Below are 9820 nucleotides of genomic sequence, written 5' to 3' on the forward strand. Positions count from 1 at the left end.
ATTGAGCATTATCCGCCGAACGACCTACTACGTGAAGACCCTATGCCGTTCGGCCGGGCATACAAATTACACGAGTCAAAGGCTCGATGGTAAAGACCCCGTACCGTTCGGGCGGGGTGTATATTATTCGAAGCACGATCGAGGTCAAAGATCCCGCGCCGTTCGGCCGGGAGTATGTTAGCCAAGTCGGAGGCTCGATGACGAGGACTCCATGCCGTTCGGGAGTGTATAAAAAATTAGCCTTAATAGGCCGTCGAGCTCCGACGTTAAATATCGAGAGACGAGCCGGCGTCTATAAACCCGCCAAGCGGAAGACCGTCGAGCTCCGACGTTAAATATCGAGAGACGAGCCGGCATCTATAAACCCGTCGAGCGGAAGGTCGTCGAGCTCCGACGTTAAATATCGATTGACGAGCCGGCGTCTATAAACCCGCCGAGCGGAAGACCGTCGAACTCCGACGTTAAATATCGAGAGACGAGCCGACGTCTATAAACCCGCCGAGCGGAAGACCGTCGAGCTCCGACGTTAAATATCGAGAGACGAGCCGGCGTCTATAAACCCGCCGAGCGGAAGGCCGTCGAGCTCCGACGTTAAATATCGAGAGACGAGCCGGCGTCTATAAACCCGCCGAGCGGAAGACCGTCGAGCTCCGACGTTAAATATCGAGAGACGAGCTGCCGTCTATAAAACCTCCGAGCGGATAGCCATTCCCGTGATACATGCCGGCGGTAAGAGCCGACCGACGACAGAGCCTGTTCTTTAAGGCCAACATACGGCCGAGCGGCTCGCTTAGCAAAAATATATGGAAAACCCCTTTGAGGTAAGGTCAAAGCAAAAGATGGTTAATACCCGCCGGGCGGAAGGCCGTCGAGCTCCGACGTTAAATATCGAGACACAAGCCGATAAACCCGCCGAGCGGAAGACCGTCGAGCTCCGACGTTAAATATCGAGAGACGAGCCAGCGTCTATAAACCCGCCGAGCGGAAGACCGTCGAGCTCCGACGTTAAATATCGAGAGACGAGCCGACATTTATAAACCCGCCGAGCGGAAGACCGTCGAGCTCCGACGTTAAAATCGAGAGACGAGCCGGCGTCTATAAACCCGCCGAGCAGAAGACCGTCGAGCTCCGACGTTAACAATCGAGAAATGAGCCGGCGTCTATAAATCCGCCGATCGGAGGGTCGTCAGGCGTTGACGGTAAAATTCAACGTTCATGATCGGGCCTACCTTAAGGGCGGGAATGAAGACATCGTGCGGCCAAGCGGCTCCTTTATAAAATGTACTTGGACGCGAGAAAACTGAAACTGAGATGAAAGTTAAAGATTGGGCGCGGTTCGAACAAACAAATAACAAAAGAAGACTATCCGTTTACGCCGAGCGGCGGACAGACAAAATTTATATTCGCCCCTAACGGCAGGCATACAAAAGATTGTACACTTGAGAGAAATTGCATAAGCTCCTCATTCACTATCATCGAAATTAAAGAGGGAGTCGGGGATGGAGCCCATCATAGCCGCCAAATCTTCGGGGGGAACGGACAGCTCGGCGGGTATGTGGCCTTTGGTCTTCAGATATTCCACTGCCACTTTGATCGCCTCTTCAAAGGTTAAGGACAGCTTGTCGCTAAACCTTTCGCCAAATTCATCCGAGCGGATGAATGCTTTGCGCACCTCCGCCGACCGGCCAGGTTCCCCGTCCTGATATTCTTTAAAAGTAGCTTTAGAAGCATCGAAGGCGGCTTGAAGATCTTTCAGAGCCCCTTCCGCTTTAGCCTGGTCGGCCGAACGACCTTCCTGTTCGGCGGATAATGAGGTTTCCAATTCTTTAACCCGCTGCTCTAACCCCCGGTTCTCTACCTTCATCATATCCATGTCGTCGATGGCTTTAAGCTTCCGGGTGGTAGCGGTCTTTATCTCCTTATCCCGCTGCTTGACCAAATCTTCGAGTCGAGCCACTTCGCTCGACAAGCCGGAGGACTTACCCCGTTCAGCTTCCAGCAGCTTTTTGGCCTTATCCAGGGCAGTCGTTGACTGTCTGCTATCTCCTGCGGCTTTGAGCTTCTTCAGTTCGGCTAGGCGATTACTGATTGTAATCTGCTCCACCCAATTCTGTAAACGGATAGGAGCAAGTTAGAAACTAAATCCAAATAACAAACATGGCAAAGAACATACCCCGGTCGCCTGTTGTAGATTGCTGTCGCCCAGTTGACCGGGAGTCATCATGGCAATTCAGAGCCGAGCGTCCTCCCAGGCTTTGGCGAGAGGACCCGTAAGGGTGATCTGCTGCTCGGGGACCACTGGCCGATCAGCAGCCGCCATGTATTCCTCGGACGGGAGGCGCAAGATAGTTTTTATCAATCTCGGGCCGCTCGGATCACCCAAGGGCGCAGCGGCCTTATCGGACGGCTCACCGGTGGAGGAAAAAGGATGGTCACCCAACCGCTTAAGACGCCGTAGGGTTCGGGGAGGACTGGAGGGCGACACCTCAGAGATAGCCCTTGGAGAGCCACGCGGCGTGGGGGTACTTGTTACGCTCCGCAAGTGTACGGAAATGTCGCAAGTAATATAAAAGATTATCGTATCCACAGGGACTGGAATAAGCACTAGAAATGTCTCAATGCGAATTAGCTAAACAACTATCTAATTGTTTTAAATGCAAAGTGAAGGTAAACAAATCTAATATTAAAGATCAACAAACAAGAGTTTAGTGTTTTGGGTTATGATAAAGGGAGATTCTAGGAGTTTCGGTTTCTTTGTAAGATTTCTTGAATGTAAATGGTTCACCAATTCTTATCCCTCAATTGCCAAACACTTATAGAAAGTTGTCGGTTCTCTCTTGCAATAGATAACCGGCTAAGGACTGAGAAATGTATCTAAATATGATCAATTAGACGTGAACCTACGTTGTCCTTACACAGAAGCGCACCTATTACTATGTCTTCCTCGGATATCAACATAGAAGCCCACAACTTATTAATCTATCAAGATACAAGAAACTAATCACAAGATCCATCCTACTCTCTTGAATATTCCTATTTCCTCTTCAAGATTATCTCTCAAACGTCCTTACACGGGCTTGCACCTGTCACGTGGATCCCTCGGATGATCGAGTGAGAGTTTATCTTTACAAAGTCCATAAGAAATCCAAACAATCAATCAAGAATGAGAATTAAGCACAAATCACCATTAATCATTCAAGATCTAATTGATACAAGCAAGACAATGTCATTGAAACAAGAAATTGGCAAATCCATAAGAGATTACATCAATCCATCATACAAATACTCCCTTAATCCTAGAATACAAGATCTACTCCATGAATCGAGGAAGAATACCCGAAGAAATAAAGATTACAAGCATTTCTTAAATCCCCAATCCAAGAAACCAAGAAAAGGGGGAAAGAGAAAACTTATCTACGAAGAAGCCTCGTCTTCGGATCCAATCCTCGCTCTGGAGTTGAAATCATCAAGAACTCCCCTCGAATCGCCTAGAAATCCTCCCAAGAATGGGAGGAAACCACCAAATCTTGCCTTCTCCCAAAGGGGGAGAGATCCCCTTTCAATTCATGAAGGAGGGTTTAAATAGAGGAGGAAATCGGGCGCCACACGGCCCCATGACACGGCCGTGTGAGATTCACACGGCCATGTCCAGTTCCTTCTCTGCCAAAGCTGCACGGCCAGGACCCTTCTGTTCTCTGGAAATGCTACACGACCGTGTGGTGCACACGGCCACCACCTGCTTGGCCTCTGGAAACCTCACACGGCCGTGTAGATCTACACGGCCATGTAAGGCATCTGCTCTAATTTCTTCAAATCAAGACACGGCCGTGTGAGATTCACACGGCCATGTCCTCTTCCCTTCCTGTTAAAACTACACGGCCGTGTGTGGTACACGGCCTGATGCTCTCTCCCTTCAATTCCTTCCAAGCTTGCCCGAGGACGCATAATCTTCACCAATTTCGACTCCTGTGTACAGAAAATGCACAAAAAGCAGATCTCCGAACCAAAAGAGTAAATATGCTAAAAGGAAAGCTGGAAATATAAAAGTGCATAGATCAAGCATGCTCAAAGTATGTAAATGTGCGTAAAAACATGCATAAAAGAGTATATAATCTACGCACATCACACCCCCAGACTTAAACCTTTGCTTGTCCTCAAGCAAAATGCTGCAATCTAAATTCATATGTTCTACAACACATTCATAAAACCTAGTGCACTTCCTAACTCTATCAAAAAGTTTCATTAACAAGCGTGATCATGGAAACAAGTAAAGTATGGTTCAAGCATAAGAATCTTATGCACAGTGTAAAAGTAACTCAACACCCTTCAAGTTTCAATCCATGTCCTAGTCAAGTCGTCATCAAATTTGAATTCCTAGTGTTTCCAGTGAAAGACAAGTAACCAGTGATAGACACTTACTCACCATTTACTCGGTTCATATTTCTCAACTAACCCAAGGTCTCAAAGGTGTGCTCAATCTCAAGGGAAGCTAAGCAGTCATTTCCCCAGTAACCTAACTCGGTCTCAAAGGGGTGACTTGCTAGATTCTACTCATGACAACTGTTTTTTATATCCTTTTTTTTTTCAAGTGTTTGCATTGTGCAAGACTTATTCATAAATGTACTTTTAGCACACATGTTGGGATATTTTGATTTTTCCAAATGAGCTTTAATGATTTGAGCCTCATCCAGTAACCAAAATGAAAGTTGAGAAATCACCATGGAAACCAAGTACTAAGCAAACAAGATGAATCATGACTATTTCAATGACATCAACTATTCAAGCATCAAGCACAAGTGTAGTGAAGATAAAATCCTTAAGGTTGAACCAAAACTAAAACTCATCACCATAAGATTTTTAGCTTATTAATGCTTCCCAAGATAGAAAAAAGAACTACACAAAGTTTACTACTAGCATCATTCGAACATCATGAATCAAGACAATAATCGTGCTAACATTTCACTTGAATCCAAGAAAGCATATAAGTGAAGATTTGATGTTCTCAAAAACCATGATTATTTCAAAAACAAGCAAAATAAAGCAACAAGCAATGAAAATAAGAACCAACATGAAAAACTAACAAAAACTAAAAACTGAAAACCAAACTAAACAGTACATGACACCCCCCCAGACTTAAACTTTTCATCGTCCCGATGAAATCAATATGGTGGAGGAGGTGGAGGTGGACGAGGGTAAGGAGGTCTACGACATGGTTGGCCAATAGGAAAACTAGGAAAACTTGGAATCTCACCCAAGGATCTATGATACTCATATAAAGCATCTACTTGTTGGCTAGTAAGCATCATGCTCTGCATAAAATCTCTCATCCTAGCCTGATCAGTATCATAATCCTGCACAAACTCAGCCACTTGACCTTGAAAATTCCTCGTAAACTGAAAATGATTTTGTACCTCCCTAAACTGATCATCAGATAAAGAGAAGCACCCCTCCAACATTTTTCGTTGGGCATCTTGCTTCTCATGAAGTGATTCTAGAGACGTACGAAAATATGAAAAATCAAACCTAGAAGATCCCGTGCCATATGCAAAAGAATGCCTAGTAGGCTCCATAAAACTAGAAGGTTGCGGGTGTCCAGATGACGAGGGCTCATGATGTGGCTCAGTGTCTCCAGGTATAGAAGGGTTATCCTCAAAATCTAACTCAGAAATTACCCAATTAGCCGGGTTACGAATAGTAGTTCGTTCAGGAAAAGGAAGGGGTAAAGGAGAACCACTCCTCCTAGGAAACGCGAAACCATTCTCATCCCGAACGATCATTTTCATAGCAAGACATGCATTAATGTCAATCATGTCATTACCATGAATTATTTCCAACCCATCAACATCAAGATTTAAATTATAAGCTATTCGGGTAATCAAACCACCAAAAACAATTGATCCCGATGATGCCCTAGCAGATCTTAATAAAGTTTGGACAAAATGAAAACCAGAATCAAATTCAACCTTATAAAGCATAGCCCATAAAGCATAAAGCTCTATCTTTTTAACCACCCCATCACTCTCTCCCCTACCAAAAATAGTTTTACTCATGACTCTATGTAGATACCTAAAGATGGGGTTTTGCATATGGGAGGCCTTAGCTCTTGAAGGCTCATAAGGTTGATCTAACCTAGTTATTGCATTCCAAAAATGATTCCAATTAAACCTTGGATCAAACCTACGAGGGCTACCGGTGGTTAATCCAAAACAAGAATTAAAGTTACTAAATGCCCATAGAAATTCTTGATTCATTAGTCTAAATGAGATTTTCCAAAATAATCATCTTCATTAGTAAAATGGACATCCAATGAACTTAAAAATTCCAAAACAAGACGAGGATATGTAGGCAAATGTGTGTACATAATATCACTCCAATCCAAAAACCCAATCATCAAATCTACATCTTCCCTAATTCCAAGCATATCAAGAACAGTTGGGTCCATATATCTAGTACACACTATCTTTCTATTGACAAGAATTGCAAATCTAGTTACTTGATCATCATTTCTAAACACAATATTGAATTCATTGTCATTACCTTAGTTGCGTGAAGTCCTTTTGCCTTTGCCCTTCACTGGTTGTTTTCCTTTGTCCCTTGATGGCTCCTTCTCTTTGTCTCCACTGGATCCACCACCTCCTTTGCGAAGTTTCTTCAAAATGTTGGACATCTTGATGAGTTTAGATAGGGGAAGAATTATCTAGGGTTGGAAAAATGGAACTCAAAGAACAAAACTTCAAAGAGCAAAGATCTTAGGTTAGGAGAACAAAAAGTCCAAGTCTTAGAGAGGAGGAGAATCCGGATCTAAGAGATCTTGAGAGATTAGAGAGGAATTTTTAAGAGATTGGGAGAGAAAGAGATGTTTTGGAGAGTTGGGGGTGTGCGGGACACGGCCAAGATCTGGTCGTGTAAGGTAGAAAGAAGACTTTAATAACTCTCCTACACGGGCCATGCAGATCCACACGGCCTCCCCCTCTTCCTTCTCTAGATTCTTCGCACGGCCGTGTCTGGGACACGACCTCTCCATCTTTCTTCTCGGAATTCTTTGCACGACCGTGTTTGGGACACGACCTAGACATTTTTCTCCTCGGGAGATCCTACACGGCCGTGTCTGGATGACACGGCCCAAGCACTTCCCTTCTCTGCAACCTTTGCCTGGCCGTGTATAGCACACGGCCGGGCTCTATCTTGCACCTAACCTGAAAAAAAAATCAAAAGAATGCATCAAACTAAAAGAAATTAAAATACAAATCAAAACTAACTAAAAGAACCCTTGGGTTGCCTCCCAAGAAGCGCTTGTTTAAGGTCTTTAGCTCGACCAAACTTGATCATTCACTTCTTTTCCTCACCCTTGGAGGACAGATATACTTTTCGTTTTTGTTGGGAGATCTTCTCCCAACATCTTCCACCACATTGTCTCCTTCGTTTGGTGGCCTTCCATGAGGATGGAAATTCCATTCCTCAAGTTTATAAATGCTTGTCCTGCTACAAGCATTTAAAAGAGACGAGACATGGTTAGAGATATTAGATAAATCATATTCCAACCTTTCCTTACCAATTACCAAAGAAAGCTTATGATTTTTGACATCAATTATAGCTCCAGCTGTAGCAAGGAAAGGTCTTCCTAATATGATAGGAATCCTAGGGTCCTCTTCCATGTCCAACACGACAAAATCTGTGGGAATAACATTCTCATCCACCTCTACTGGCACATCTTCTATAATACCCAAAGGGTACCTACAGGAATGATCGGCAAGTTGAAGTGCCATAGTAGTAAGTTTAATGTTTTTGAGACCTAATTTATTACAAATTGAATAGGGAATGAGGCTAACACTTGCCCCCAAATCACAAAAAGCTTTTTCAAAAAATTCTTTTCCTATGTTGCAAGGAATATAAAAGCTCCCTGGGTCCTTTAGTTTTGGGGAAGTGTTCTTCTCCAAAATAGCACTACATTCCTCACTAAGCACAATGGTCTCAACCTCTCCTCTTCTTCTCTTGTTTGACATGAGATCCTTCAGGAATTTGGCAAATCTAGGCATTTGAAGAATAGCATCAATAAGAGGTACCTCTACACAAATTTCCTTAACTTTTTCTAAAAACTTGCCAAATTCTTCATCTTTCTTGAGCATTGTAAGTCTCTGAGGAAAAGGGACAACTTTGCTCTGATGGTTCAGTGGGAGAGTCTCTTCAACCTCAATGGTACTCTCCTCATTAGCTTGAATCTGATTTGGTATAAGAGGAGAGAGCTCTTCTTCTTTTTGTATCCCTTTTGGAGCAGTCACTTGGGAGTCTCCCAAGGTCCGTCCGCTCCTAAGCTCAATTCTATTGCAATGCTCCATAGGATTCACATCAGGTTTTCCTGGAAGTTGTCCTGGTGCTCTGGATGATGAGGAAGCTAGTTGGGCAATTTGACTATCCTAGATCTTTTGATGCTTTTCAGAATTATCCATTCTCTGAATGAGCTTTGCTAAATCTTGCTTCATTTCATTCTGACTTGAGATAATTTCTTCAAGCATCTTTTCAATATTTAACTTTGGTAAGCCTTGAGAAGATAGATGTTGAAAATTTTGTTGCCCAGCTTGAAAATTTGGTCTTGCCCCCATAGATGGTCCTTGATCTTGATTATTTCTGTAAGAAAAATTGGGATGGCTCTTCCATCCAGGGTTATAAGTATTTGAGTATGGGTTGTTCTGCCTTTGATTGTAACTCATGATTGCATCACATTGTTCCAGTTGATTGATTTGTGCAGTGATAGCTCCCAATGGACATGAGTCATTTGAGTGCTCTGAACTCCCACATACTTCACAAGATGTACTAATAGCATTGACCATATTAGCACTAGTCCCCATATTCTCAAATTTCTTTGTAAGAGCGTCCAATTTTGCAGACAAAAGAGTGACTGCATCTACATCAAACTTCCCTGATGCTTTGATTGTTGGGTTTACAGAAGAATAGCCACCACTTCTTTCATTTGCTCATTGATGATGATTTCGTGCTACACTGTCAATAATTTCTTCAGCTTCATCTAAACTTTTATTCATAAGTGCCCCTCCAGCAGCTGAATCAAGGGGCACTTTGGTATGATAGTTGATACCATTATAAAAAGTGTGCAACACTAACCATCTTTCCAACCCATGATGTGGGCATTGTCTGAGCATACTATTATATCTATCCCATGCTTCAAAAAGAGATTCTGAGTTAGTTTGCTTGAAGCTTGCAATTAAATTCCTCATATGAGCTGTTTTGCTTGGTGGATAGAATTTATCAAGAAACTGTTGCTCACGCTGCTCCCAAGTGGTGATGCTATTAGGGGCCAAAGAATTCAGCCATTGCTTTGCCCTATCTCTTAAAGAAAACCCAAATAATAATAATCTAACTGCTTCAGAAGGAACTCCATTCATTTTCATGGTACCACATATTTCATAAAGGACCTCTAAGTGTTGATTGGGGTCTTCATGAGGTCCTCCACCAAATTGGTTCTGCTGCACCATAGATATAATTGCGGGTTTGATCTCAAAGTTATTAGCTTCCACTGAAGGTCTTGAAATACTAGATCGAAAACCTCTTGCATAAGGTGCAGCATAATCCTTGAGTGGTCTATTCGCCATGTTCAAATGTTCATGTTCTTCAATTTGCCTTTGCAGAATTCTTCTTTTATGGAAAGTTCTGTCAATCTCAGGGTCAAAAGGAAAGAATTCCCCTGCAAAGTTAGATCTTCGCATACACAAGAGCAAGATAGCAAATGACAATTCAACAGAAAAAGAGAAAAATAAAAGAATAAAAAATGCAGAATTGAATTTGTACAAAAAGAATTAACAAGAAG

The 9820-nt window shown here is 43.1% G+C and overlaps 1 non-coding gene across 1 annotated transcript; it reads left to right on the plus strand.

Moving 5' to 3' along the window:
- Window positions 1–9126: 9126 nt before the first annotated feature.
- On the plus strand, window positions 9127–9232 carry LOC122022091. The gene has a single exon (XR_006122831.1). It is a non-coding gene; the product is annotated as a small nucleolar RNA R71 (small nucleolar RNA).
- Window positions 9233–9820: the final 588 nt, after the last annotated feature.

This window comes from Zingiber officinale, chromosome 9A, assembly GCF_018446385.1.
Source record: "Zingiber officinale cultivar Zhangliang chromosome 9A, Zo_v1.1, whole genome shotgun sequence".
Taxonomy (NCBI): Eukaryota; Viridiplantae; Streptophyta; class Magnoliopsida; order Zingiberales; family Zingiberaceae; genus Zingiber; species Zingiber officinale.